Here is a 13,105-nt window from a genome sequence, read left to right as displayed (position 1 = left end):
ATACAGCAACCACCTGCGTGCATCTAACTCGATAACTAAAGAAGAACTCTCTCCTGGAGGTTCCCTACGCTTTTAACAGATTGGTTTATACAGATCATGTGACTTTACAGCACAGGATTATTCTTAAAGCTACAGTCCTATGTTTACCAAAACTATGTAATTACTATAAGATCCCAAGAGGATTCATGAGATCGAGACAGCACACAAAGAGGACACACAACCACACTTCATGGGTGAGATTAAAGATCCTGGATTTCTGTTCCAGAATGCTGGTAATGGCCATGTTACAAACTTTAAATTGGACACAGGACCCACCGTTATGTCCTATTGGGCAGAGAACCATGACTGGTGCCCAACGGTTCATGCCATCCACAACGGACCTGTACAGAGCAGGAGGCACCAAACCCCCGGTGAAAGGTCCTCTGCAGGCGACGCTCAGGTACAAAAGACAAAACAATCTGAGAGACCCTGTTTGTGGTGCACAACCAGGGGTGTTCCCTCCTCAGTTGGAAAGCCTGTATCAACCTTAATCTTTCATAAAAAATTGACGTGGTCAACCAGCAAGGGCCTGTTTCCGAGTATGAGGAGCTCCCGAACTCCTTATGGGATTGGAGTGACTGAAGGATGCATACAAAATCACACTCAGGGAGGATGATAAACCTGTGTGCCTGCTTACACCACAAAAGATTCCCCACCCACTCATGAAGAAAGTGCAGCAGCAGCTGGATGAGATGGCAAACATGGAGGTCACCTCCCTGGTCACACAACCAACCACATGGTGTTCTGAGATAGTCCAAGTCCTGAAACTGAACATGTTCATTTGTATTTGCGTTGACCTGACACAGAGAAGTACATCCAATGTTTGCAGTGGACGAAAGCCTGACTAAACTCTCTAGGAGCACAGTGTTTACAAAACATTACTCCAACAGTGGCTTTTAGCAACTTGCCCTAGATGAAAAGTCCAGGTTGCTGACCACATTCATTACCCACTTTGGCAGATTCTGCTTTAACCGCCTACTATTTGGAACCAAAGAACAAAGAACAAAGAAAAGTACAGCACAGGAACAGGCCCTTTGGCCCTCCACGCCTGCGCTGATCATATTGCCCGTCAACTAAAGCATTTTGCACTTCCGGGGTATCCCTCTGTTCCCATCCTATTCATATATTCGTCAAGATGCTTCTTAAACACAACTATCATACCTACTTCCACCATCTCCTCTGGCAGTGAAATCCAGACACTCACTACCCTCTGCATAAAAAACTTGCCCCGCACATCTCCTCTATAGTTTTCTCCTCTCACCTTAAATCTATGTCCCCCAGTAATTGACTCTTCCACCCTGGGAAAAAGCTTCTGACTATCTACTCCATCCATGTCACTCATAATTTGGAAACTTCTATCAAGTCACCCCTCAATCTCTGTCGCTCTAGTGAGAACAATCCGAGTTTCTCCAACCTTTCCTCATAGCTAATAACCTCCAGACCAGGCAGCATCCTGGTAAATGCTTCTGCACCCTCTCCAACACTTCCATATCCTTCTGGTAATGTGGGAACAAGAATTGCCCACAATATTCCAAGTATGGCTGAACCAAGGTTCTATACAGCTGCAGCACGACTTCCCAGCTTTTATACTCAATACCCCTGCCAATGAAGGCAAGCATGCCACATGCCTTCCTGACTACCTTATCCACCTATGTTGCCACTTTCAGTGACCTGTGGACCTGTACACCCAGATCCCTCTGCCTGTCGATGCACTTAAGGGTTCTACCATTTACTGTATAATTCCTGCCTGTATTAGACCTTCCAAAATGCATTACCTCGCATTTGTCCGGATTAAACTCCTGCCATTTCTCCGTCCAAGTTTCCAATTGATCTATATCCCATTGTATCCTTTGACAATCCACTTCACTATCTGCAACTCCTCCAACCTTAGTGTCGTCTGCAAACTTACTAATTAGCCCAGTTACATTTTCCTCCAAATCATTTATGTATACTACAAACAGCAAAGGTCCCAGCACTGATCCCTGCGGAACTCCACTAGTCACAACTCTTCATTCAAAAAAGCACCCTTCCAATGCTACGCTCTGTCTCCTATAACCACCCAATTCTGTATCCATCCTGCCAGCTCACCTCTGATCCCGTGCAACTTTACCTTCTGTACCAGTCTGCTATGAGGGACCTTGTCAAAGGCCTTACTGAAATCCATGAACATAACATCCACTGCCCTTCCATCATCGATCATCTTTGTCACTTCCTCGAAAAACTCGATCAAGTTAATGAGACATGACCTCCCCTTCACAAAACCATGCTGCCTCTCACTAATATGACCATTTGCTTCCAAATGGTAGTAAATCCTGTCACGAATAATCTTCTCCAATAATTTCCCTACTGACGTAAGGCTCACTGGCCTGTAATTTCCTGGATTATCCCTGTTACCCTTGTTAAACAATGGAACAACATTGGCCATTCTCCAGTCCTCTGGGACCTCACCCGTAGCCAGTAAGGATACAAAGATTTCTGTCAAGGTCCCAGCAATTTCCTCCCTTGCCTCCCTCAGTACTCTGGGGTAGATCCCATCTGGCCCTGGGGACTTATCCACCTTAATATTCTGCAAGATGCCTAACACATCCTCTTTTTTGATCTCAACATGGCTATCTGCACACTCTTCCCTAGACAAATTGACGGCTAAGTCCTTCTCTTTGGTGAATACAGATGAGAATGATTCATTTAATATCTCTCCCATTTCTTCTGGTTCCACACACAGACTCCCACCTCTGTCCCTGAGTGGGCCTACCCTTTCCCCGGCTACCCTCTTGCTTTTTACATATGTATAAAAGGCCTTGGGATTTTCCTTAATCCTGGTTGCCAGTGACTTTTCATGACTCCTTTTAGCCCTCCTGACTCCTTGCTTAAGTTTCTTCCTACTTTCTTTATATTCTCCACGGGCGTCATCTGTTCCCAGCCTTCTAACCCTTACGAATGCTTCCCTTTTCTTTTTGACTAATTTCACAATATCCTTCATTATCCAAGGTTCCTGAATCCTGAAACCTGTCATGCTTTTCCTTCATTCTAGCAGGAACATGCTGGTCCTGAATTCTTATCAACTGATATTTGAAATCCCCCTACATGTTAGTTGTTGATTTGCCCTCAAACATCCGCCTCCAGTCTAGAATCCTCAGTTCCTGCCTAATATTGTTATAATTAGCCTTCCCCCAATTAAGCACCTTAACCCGAGGACTCCTGTTATCCTTATCCACCAGTACCTTGAAACATACTGACTTATGGTCACTTTTCCCGAAATGCTCCCCTACTGAAACTTCAACCGGGTTCATTCCCTAATACCAGGTCCAGTATTGCCCCTTCCCTAGTTGGAATATCTACATATTGTCTCAGGAAGCCCTCTTGGATGCACCTTACAAATTCTGCAAAATCTAAACCCCTAGCACTAAGTGATTCCCAGTCAATATAGGGAAAGTTAAAATCACCCACGACAACAACCCAATTGCTTTTACATCTTTCCAAAATCTGCCTATATAACTGTTCCTCTATCTCCCACCGGCAACTGGGAGGCCTATAGTAAATCCCCAACATTGTGACTGCACCCTTCCTATTCCGGAGCTCTACCCCTATTGCCTCGCTGCATGAGCCCACCGAGGTATCCTCCTGTCGTACAGCTGTGATATTCCCCTTAACCAGCAGTGCAACTCCCCCACCTCTTCTACATCCCTCTCTATCCTGCCTGAAACATCTAAACCCTGGAACATTTATCTGCCACTCCTGTCCATCCTTCCACCAAGTCTCTGTAATAGCAATAACATCATAGTACCAAGTACTAATCCAAGCTCTAAGCTCAACTGCTCATCAACCCACCCAGGATTACAGGTATCTCCGGGACATAAACCGTTTCTTGGACTGCTGTTCCCGTCACATTCTGAGATCCACACTCAGTGCCGTGCGCCACCATATGAACACACTCGACCTCTCCCTCCAGCAGCATCACCGTACCCTTTTTCAAAGCTGTGCGTGCCCCCAGTTTCATTTTATTCTTTGTCTCATCTGACGCCTCAACAAGAAACTTTTTCTCTTTCTCTCAAGTGCAAAGGAATGCAAGCTCCAACAACTCATCGACACCAACACTCATCTAGGACCCTCCACCCCTGCCTGTCTCTCCGTCCCCAACCCATCTTCCAATTCCAGCCCCAGCCGTGTTTTCACTATACCCCCTGATCTTCCCCTCACCGACGCTGAACGTTCAGTGCTTAGCAAAGGATTTAGTTTCATACCCTTATGCTCTGATCTCAACGATCTCATCTCGGCATGATGCTGAACTCTTCTTCCGCCGTCTTCGTCTCCGGGCTCACTTCTTTGGGCAGGAGTCCTCTCCCCATTTAACGGATCCTTTTACCCACCTCCAATATTCTCCCTCCACCTGGACCCCTCCCTCTGGATTCTTACCTTCTCTTGATCTTTTCATTAAGAACTGTCGGCGCGACATTAGTCGTCTCAATTTCTCTGCTCCTCTCACCATTCTAATCTCTCTCTCTGAAATTACTGCACTCTATTCTCACAGGTCCAACCCTGACGTTGTCATCAAACCCGCTGACAAGGGTGGTGCTGTGGTTGTCTGGTGCACTGACCTCTACCTCGCGGAGGCTGAGCATCAACTCGCAGACACTTCCTCCTACCTCTCCCTGGACCATGACCCCACCACTGAACATCAAACCATTGTTTCCAGGACTGTTACTGACCTCATCTCCTCTGGGGATCTTCCTCCCACAGCTTCCAACCTGATAGTCGTCCAACCTCGGACGGCCCGCTTCTACCTCCTACCCAAAATCCACAAACAGAACTCTCTCGGTAGACCGATTGTGTCAGCTTGCTCCTGCCCCACGGAACTCATTTCTCGTTATCTTGAGTCCCTTCTCTCTCCCCTTATCCAGTCCTTTCCCACCTACATCCGTGATTCCTCTGACACCTTACGTCACATCAACAATTTCCAGTTCCCTGGCCCCAACCGCTTCCTCTTCACCATGGACGTCCAATCCCTCTACACCTCCATCCCCCATCAGGATGGTCTGAGGGCCCTTAGCTTCTTCCTCGAACAGAGGCCCGAACAATCCCCATCCACCACTAAAGTCCACCATCTGGCTGAACTTGTTCTCACACTGAACAATTTCTCCTTCAACTCCTCTCTCTTTCTCCAAATAAAAGGTGTGGCTATGGGTACCCGCATGGGCCCCAGCTATGCCTGTCTCTTCATCGGGTATGTGGAACATTCCTTGTTCCAGTCCTACTCCGGCCCCCTTCCCACAACTCTTTCTCTGGTACATCGATGATTACTTCGGTGCTGCTTCATGCTCTCGTCGGGACTTGGAAAAATTTATTAATTTTGTTTCCAATCTCCACCCCTCCATCATTTTCATGTGGTCCATCTCTGACACTTCCCTTCCCTTCCTTGACCTCTCTGTCTCAATATCTGTTGATAGACTGTCCACCAATATCCATTACAAGCCTACCGACTCCCACAGCTGCCTCGACTACAGCTCCTCACACCCTGCTTCCTGTAAGGACTCCATCCCATTCTCTCAGTTCCTTTGCCTCTGTCGCATGTGTTCTGATGATGCTACCTTCAAAAACAGTTCCTCTGTCATGTCTTCCTTCTTCCTTAACCGAGGTTTTCCACCCACGGTTGTTGACAGGGCCCTCAACCGTGTCCAGCCCATCTGCTGCACATCCACCCTCACGCCTTCTCTTCCCTCCCAGAAACATGATAGGGTCCCCCTTGTCCTCACTTATCACCCCACCAGCCTCCGCATTCAAAGGATCACCCTCCGCCATTTCCGCCAACTCCAGCATGATGCCACCACCAAACACATCTTCCCTTCATCCCCCCTGGTGGCATTCCGTAGGGATCGTTCCCTCCAGGACACCTTCGTCCACTCCTCCATCATCCCCTACTCCTCAACCCCCACCTATGGCACCTCCCCATGCCCACACAAAAGATGTAACACCTGCCCCTTCACTTCCCCAAACACTCCTTTCAAGTGAAGCAGCATTTCACTTGCATTTCCCACAACTTAGTCTACTGCATTCGTTGCCCCCAATGCGGTCTCCTCTATATTGGAGAGACCAAACGTAAACTGGTCGACTGCTTTGCAGAACACCTGCGGTCTGTCCGCAAGAATGACCAAACCTCCCTGTCGCTTACCATTTTAACACTCCACCCTGCTCTCTTGCCCACATGTCTATCCTTGGCTTGCTGCATTGTTCCAGTGAAGCCCAACGCAAACTGGAGGAACAGCACCTCATCTTCTGACTCGGCACTTTACAGCCTTCCAGACTGAATATTGAATTCAACAACTTTAGCTCTTGAGCTCCCTCCTCCATCCCCCCCCGTTTCTGTTTCTTCCCCCTTCCTTTTGTTTTTTCCAATAATTTATATAGATTTTTCTTTTCCCACCTATTTCCATTATTTTTAAATCTTTTATGCCCCCCCCCACCCCCACCAGAGCTCTACCTTGAGTGCCCTACCATCCATTCGTAATTAGCACATTCGCTTAGATAATATCACCAACTTCAACACCTCTGTGTTCTTTTATTCTTTTGTCTGTGACATCTTTTGATTATCTGCTCCTATCACTGCTTGCTTGTCCCTACAACCACCCCCCCCCTCCATTTCTCTCCCCCCACCACCCCCCCCACCTCCCCACCCCACCTTAAACCAGCTTATATTTCACCCCTCTCCTTGTAAAGAAAAATCAGTTCTGTTGACGGGTCATGAGGACTCGAAATGTCAACTCTTTTCTTCTCTGCCGATGCTGCCAGACCTGCTGAGTTTTTCCAGGTAATTCTGTTTTTGTTTTGGATTTCCAGCATCCGCAGATTTTTGTTTTTATTTTCATTTGCCTTACCTGTTATAATTTTCGCGTTGAAACAAATACATTTCAGAGCCCCCAGTCCCACTGTGTTCAGTAATTTCTCCCTGCCTGCCCTTCCTCTTAGTCCTACTGGCCATATTCACTGGATCCCAGTCATTTATTTCACCTGTTGACCTATTGGTCTGGTTCCCACTCCCCTGCCTTACTAGTTTAAACCCCCCCCAAGTGACACTAGCAAACCTCGCAGCCAGGATATTTGTGCCCCTCCAGTTTAGATGCAACCCGTCCTTCTTGTACAGGTCCCATTTGACCCCGAAGAGATCCCACTGATCCAGATATCGGAAACCCTCCCTCCTACGTCATCTATTCAGCTACGTGTTTAGCTGCACTATCTTCCTATTTCTAGCCTCACTGGTACGTGGCACAGGAACTAATCCTGAGGTTACAACCCCAGAGGTCTTGTTTTTTAACTTTCTGCCTAATTCCCTGAACCCCTGCTGCAGGACCTCATCACTCTTCCTGCCTATGTCGTTAGTACCAATGTGTACCATGACCTCTGGCTGTTCTCCCTCCCCCTTCAGAATATCCCGTACCCAATGAGAGACATCCTGGACCCTGGCACCAGGGAGGCAACATACCATCCTGATTTCTCTTTGTTGACCACAGAAGCGCCTATCTGAGCCCCTGACTATAGAGTCACCTATGACAATTGCTCTTCTGTGCTTTGACCTCCCCTGCTGAACAACAGAGACAGCCGTGGTGCCACTGCTCTGGCTACTGCTGTTGTTTTCCCCTGATAGGCCATCTCCCCCAACAGTATCCAATACGGTATACCTGTTAGAGAGGGGGACAGCCACAGGGGATTTCTGCACTGACTGCCTTCTAGTGGTCACCCATCTATCTGTCTGTATCCTGGGTGTGACCAGATCTGCAGAACTCCTGTCAATGACGCTTTCGGCCACCTGAATGCTCCTAAGTGCATCCAATTGCTGCTCCAACAGATCCATGCGGTCTGTGAGGAGCTGCAATTGGGTACACTTCCTGCAGATGCAGTTGTCCGGGACACTTGAAGCATCACAGATTTCCCACATCCCACAGGTGAAGCACTTCACCCCAGCAACTGCCATTTCTAGAACTATTTAATAAATTAATTTAAATCTAATAACTGCTTATTGACTCATTTCAGCATTGGGAATTTTTCAATGTACAATGTTGGCCATTTTTCAAGGCCTACAGGTTGTCATCTGCCATATGGATGATATTTTGGTTCATGGTATAACAGTGAAGGATCACGTCAAAGTACTCAAAGCCATCCTAAAACGCCTGCAGGAAGCAAGTCTGATGCTGAATGAAAAATGTGAGTTTTCCAAGACATCGATTTGGTTTCTGGGACACATGGTCAACAATAAAGGCATCGCTGCAGGCCCACAGAAAACAGAAGCTATTAGCGAGTACCCAAATGTATCCTCAATTCTGGACCTCCAGAGATTTCTGAGATAGTGAACCAGTTGGCAAAGTTTTTACCAAATCAGGCACAGGTCACAGAACCTTTGAGACATCTCCTTAAGAAAGACCAGGCATGGTGCTGGGACACAAATCAAGAGCAAGCATTCACTCATATCAAAGTGATTCTGCTCTCAACCAACATTCTGGCCCACTTTGACCCATCCCTGCCCACCATTATAGCAGCGGATGTTTCGTCCACAGGCTTCGGAGTCACCTTATTCCATGAACAACTGGATGGAAGTTGCCAACCAGTGCACTACCCTTCCAGGGGACTGTCAGACACAGAGACGAGGTGCACCATCATTGGGAAGGAAGCCCTTGCATCTGCTGGGTGAGCGAGGAAATTTCAGACTACATTGTTGGCCTAAAGGTCACAGTTGAAACAGACCATAAGGCACTGGTCTCATTGCTAGACTGAGAAGGAGCTGGCAAAGATGCCTCCCAGAATCCAGAGATTCCACTTACACCTCATGATGTTTGCCTACGAGATGGTGTATGTCCAGAGCAAAAACCAAACAGTGGCAGTCACGCTTTCCAGGGTCATAGTGGACCTTCCAACAAGACGGGATGCAATATGATCGAGAAGCTTGAAGCAAACTCCCAATTGACAAGGAGGCACCTGCTGGCGACCACAAGTAAATTCCAGCAGATTCGCCAGGAGCAAATGCAAGATGAAGAGTGTGCCCGCAACCGCCATTAGTGCCAACAAGGGTAGCCACAACAGAGATCAGCTGGTGGTACCGTGAAAGCTGGGTTCGAACAACAAAAGCACTTTACTGTGATTGATGATCTCCTGGTCTACAATGAGCGGCTAGACATCCCAGTCTCCCATCAGCCAGAGATCCTCCAAAAAATATATCAGAACCACCTGATCATCACCAAGTGCAGGGCACATGCCCACTCCGCTGTCTGGTGCCAGGTATTTCCAGGGCAATTGAGGACACAATAGTGAACTGTCAGGGGTGTGTGCTGCACAAGCAGGACCAAAGGGAGCCTGTTATCCCCACACAGTTCCCTACTCGGCCATGGGAAAGGTTGTACATTGATTTACTTACCTTCAACAGAAAATTGTTCCTCATTGTAGTGGAATATTTTTCCAGATGGGTTGATGTCATGTATAGTACACGACAACCATAGATGCAGTAGCTAAAGCACTGAAAGAGATATTCGCGAGCCATGGCATTCTGAACAAGATTGTGTCGAATAACAGCCCACAATTTTCAAATGAATATTTTGCATAACTTGTTGTCATGTCCGGCTTTCACCATCGTACCAGCTCCCCGAGGTATCCAAGGTCAAATGGGGAGGCCAAAGAATTGGGCCACACTGTAAAAGCTCTCCTAAAAAAGAACAGAAACTTCCAAACAGCAGTGTTAACCTACAGGCCGCATGTGGCCTAGCCCCATCCAAACTCCTGATGGGCAGAAAATTCTGCACACAACTCCCAATCCTGCTGAAGAACCTAATACCAGGGTTGATAGTCAAGGATTGCAATAACATCCTAATAAGAGAGCAGTCCTACAGGAGGGAGCAGGCTTCCACCTACAAGGAGAGGTCCCGCACCAGGAACTACAAAAGGATGACAAGCTCTGGATTAAAGGCCTCATGAAACACTATGAAAAGATGATGACCAACCCTGGTCATACCTGGTTGGAACCCCAGAGGGCACAGTCAGGAGAAACAGGAGGAGCCTCTTCCTCATCCCTTGAAGGGTCCCTCCCATGGTACAGTGGAGAGAAATTGAGGAAGGTACCCAGGTGTGACAACAACCTCTGATTTAGCAAAGCTTACCTGCAGCAACAGAGCCTGCCATTCCTCCAACAGTGGTGAGAATAGGATATGGAAGTGTTATGCCCAGTGGTGCAGTGCTGCCGGAGTGCATCGGAGTGCTGCTAAGGCACCTTCGATTTCAAGCAGACTTGTAAACTAAATGTGGTCGGCCAAACCTGGACATTCAAGTGACTGATATTTGAACAATGCTGCAAAACTGCTCACTAGTGAGCAAATGCAGGGAGGAAACAACCTGTGATTGGATGAGCAGCAAAGAGTGAGAAGGTAAGTATTGAAGGTAGGTTTCAGGGCCCAGGTGAGGCAGCTGGACCGGCGGAGCCCACTGACTTCTGAGTAAGTGAGTGACTGGAGAGATAGTGTTTAGGGGCTGGAGGAAGAGAGGATGTGTGAGAGGGTGGGGAGAGAGAGTGTGAGGGGACGGGGAGAGAGAGCATAAGGAGACGGGGCAAGAGAGAGTGTGAGGGAATAGGGGAGAGAGAGTGTCGGGAGTGAGGGAGAGTCAGTGTGAAGAGATGGATGGGGGAGAGAAGTGTGAGGATGTAGAGGGAGTTGTGCAGGGGAGACAGTGTGTGGGAGAGGGAGAGAGAGTATGGGGGTGGAGAGAGTGGGGGGGGGAGGAGAGAGGCTGTGTGTGGAGAGAGAGTGTGAGGGAAGGTGGAGGGCAAGAAAGAGAGTATGAGAGATTGGGGAGAGAGAGAATGTGTGAGGGGGTGGGTGAGAGAGCGAGTGTGAGGGGAAGGGGGTGACAGAGCGTGAGGGGACGGGGAGAGAGAGAGTGTGAGTGGATGCATGGGACAGAGAGATTGTGAAAGGATGAATGGGGAGAGAGAGAGTGTGAGGGGATGGATGGGGAGAGGAAGTTTGTTGATGGGGAGAGATAGCGTGAGAGGGCAAAGAGAATATAGGGGAGAGAAGGATGAGGTGGCGAGGGAGTGTGGGGGGGAGGGAGAGTGTGTTTGGGGCAGGGAGAGAGAGTGTGGGGGAGAGATAGTGGCAGGGTGGGGGCGAATAAGTGTGATGGGTTGGGGAGATATAGTGTGAAGAAATGGAGGAGAGGGCATGAAGGGATGGGTAGAGAGTGCATGAAGTGGGGAGAGAGGGTGTGAGGAGATTGAGAGAAAGAGTATGAGGGGAAGGGGAGAGAGAATGTGAGGGAAAGGGGTGAGAGAGAGTGTGAGGGGTGGGGAAGAGATAGTGTGAGGCAAAGGGGAGAGGCAGTGTGATGGATGGGGGAGAGAGAGTTTGAGGGGTGGCAGAAAACTGGTGTAAGGGGATGGGGAAAGAGGGACAGAGTGAGGAGATTGGTGAGAGGGAGCATATGGGGATGGGGAGAGAGTGTGAGAGGATGGGGGAAGAGATAGTGTGAGGAGAAGGGGAAGGAGACTGTGAGGGGATGGGGACAGAAAGCATGAGGGCATAGGGGGCAGAGAGTGTGAGGGGATGGGAAGAGAGTGTGGGGGATGGGGGAGACTGAGTGTAAGCTGATGGAGGAAAGAGAGAGCATATGGTGATGAGGGAGAGGGAGCTTGAGGGGGTAGGGAAGAGAGAGGATGAGGGGTGTGAGGAGAGAGAGTGTGAGAGGATGGAGGGAGAGATTGTGTGAGGGGTAGGGAAGAGAGTGTGGGGGTGGGGGAAGGTGATTGTAAGGGGATGGGGGAAAGTGAGAGAATGTGAGGGTATTAGGGAAAGAGAGCATGAGAAAATGGGGAGGGAGATTATGAGGGATGGGGGAGTGGGAGAGCGTGAGAAAATGGGGAGAGAGGGGATGAGGGAACAGAGAGTGTGATGGGATGGGGAGAGAGAGTGTAAGATGATGAGGGAGCTAGAACTTGAGGGAGTGGTTGGAGAGAGAGGATGAGGGGTGTGAGGAGAAATAGTGTGAGGGGAAGGGGGAGAAAGAGTGTTAGGGGTAGAGGAGAGAGTGTGGTGGGTGGGGGAGAGTGAATGTAAGGGGATGGAGGAAAGAGAGAGAGCATGAGGGGATGGGGCAGAGAGGGTGAGGTGGTGTGGGGATCGAGAGTGTGAGAGGTCGGGAAGAGCGAGTGTAAGGGGATGGGGGAATGAGAAACAGTGTGAGGGGATTGGAGAGAGAGAGTGTGAGGGGCTGAGGAGAGAGTGTGAGGCAAAGGGGAGAGAACGTGTGAGGGGTGCAGGAGAGTGAGTGTAAGGGGGCGGGGGGAGAGTGACAGAGAGTGTGAGGATATTGGGGAGAGACAACGTGAGAGGATGGAGAGATAGATCATAAGGGAATGAGGGAGAGACAGTGTGAGGGGGTGGGGGGAAAGAGAGTGTGAGGGGATGGATTGGCGGAGAGCAGAGTGTGTTGAGACGATAATAGAGTGTGAGGGGGCAGAGAGTTTGGGGGAGAAGAGAGTGAGGGAGAGGAGAGAGAGTGTTGGGGATGGAGAGTGTTATGGAGAGAGGGAGTGTGTGTGGGGGGGAGAGAGTGAAGGGAGAGAGACAGTGTGTGGGGGGAAAAGTGTGTGGGGGTGTGAGAGACTGTGGGGGAAGAGAAAGTGTGGGGGGGAGAGAGAGTGTGGGGGGAGGGAATGTGTCGGGGGGGGCGAGAGAGAGTGTGTGTGAGGAGAAGGAAGAAAGACTGTGGGGGAGGGGGGAGAGAGTATGAAGGATGGAGTAGATAGTGTTTGCAGGAATGTGGGGAGAGTGAGTGTGCAGGGGTGGGGGTTAGTGAATGTGAGGGGTTGGGGGTGGAGAAAAGGTGTGAGAGGTTTGGGGGAGAAAGAAGTTGAAGGGGTGGGGGAGAGAGAATGAATGAGTGTGAGGGGGCAAGTAAGTGTGAGATAATGGGGGATAGAGTGTGGTGATGGGGAGAGACAGTGTGAGGGAATGGGGGGAGAGAGAGTGTGAGGGGATGGATGAGGGGAAAGAGAATGTGTGAGGGCAGAGAGAGCGTGGGAGAACATGTGTGAGGG

The sequence above is a fragment of the Carcharodon carcharias genome, chromosome 20, assembly GCF_017639515.1.
Source record: "Carcharodon carcharias isolate sCarCar2 chromosome 20, sCarCar2.pri, whole genome shotgun sequence".
NCBI lineage: Eukaryota > Metazoa > Chordata > Chondrichthyes > Lamniformes > Lamnidae > Carcharodon > Carcharodon carcharias.
This window is presented reverse-complemented; position numbering follows the sequence as displayed.